The sequence below is a fragment of the Arachis duranensis genome, chromosome 8 (genome assembly GCF_000817695.3).
Source record: "Arachis duranensis cultivar V14167 chromosome 8, aradu.V14167.gnm2.J7QH, whole genome shotgun sequence".
Classification (NCBI taxonomy): Eukaryota; Viridiplantae; Streptophyta; class Magnoliopsida; order Fabales; family Fabaceae; genus Arachis; species Arachis duranensis.
Window position 1 is genome coordinate 44,363,633 of NC_029779.3, and position 1,395 is coordinate 44,365,027.

Here is a 1,395-nt window from a genome sequence, read left to right on the forward strand (position 1 = left end):
TAATTATATTATTTATAAAATTTTATTATAAATATATAATTATTTTATATTTTAAATATAAAATTTATTTATCGAACATAATAAAAGCAAAAATACATTTAAATCAAATTATCGGCTTCTTATATAATTTATATTCAATTGACATTGTCATATTTAGCTTTATCTTATTGACACATGATTTGTACAAATTACTAGTGATCTTTCAAGTTTTAGTGGCACAATGTAGGAATTAATTTTAATAAATTTTTGCATCAATACAGAAAACAACTTGATTATTAAGTTGTTTAATAATAAATATTAGAATGTTACAAATTTATTAAGGAACAAAATAGGACAACAGATATGAGGTTATGATAAAATTATATTCTGTAATCATAAGAGACCTATAAATCTACTATTATATTTTTTTTAAAACTTATTTGATATTCTTTTTAAGAACCTATATATAAGTTTATCAAAAACAAATTTACAAAAAATTATTTAATGCTTTATTTTCTTTAAAAAACTATAAGTCTACCGCAACACTTTTGACACACATATTTCTCTTTATCAAATTTTAATTGATTCCAAACATTATTTATACTAAAAAGTTTTCAGTAATCATAAGAAAATCTTTAATATTTTTCTTTGCAATATCTCTACTACTACACAAGATAGTGCACTTCTTCAGACTTCCAAATAAAAACAAAGCATTATTAACAATGTTTTTGGTTTGACAAAGATATCGACCTGTTAGTTAAAGGATCACGTGATTAATTATCAAGTGGCACCTATATGGTTATTCTTCTTCCAAAGGTAATAAAGCTTAATAATAATAATAATAATAATAATAATAATATTAATAAAATCTTTTAAAATAATAAATATGAACAAATTAATTTAAATTAAGACTTTTTATTTTAATCCATAGGAATTAATTTAAAAATTGTATATCCATATATTATCTTAAAAAATTTTATTAATATTTTTTTTAAATTAATCTATTCAAAATATAAATTTTCATAGATTTTTTTTGTCATTTTACTATTTTTTTTAATATTTATCCATAAATTTGATTGTTTGGCTCCATGGAAGTTTAAATGAAATTAGATACTTCTTTCCTACAGTAACCCTATTGTCGGTAGAAAAATCAAGTTCTAGTGCAAATTGAAGTTATATTATGTTTTATAATGGTTGTTCCCAATTATTGTCCAAGTTATTACTTGTTTATTGTGATCTTCATTTGAATGAGGGGTTCCATTATCAATTTTGCCATCCCTAATTATCATCATCAACAATAATATTATTATTTTTTCCACGTAAAATAACATTTGTTAATGTGTTAGACAAATAAAATTATCCAAAAAATACTAATAGTGGAAATGTAGAGTGATATAATATATTGATCATAATTGT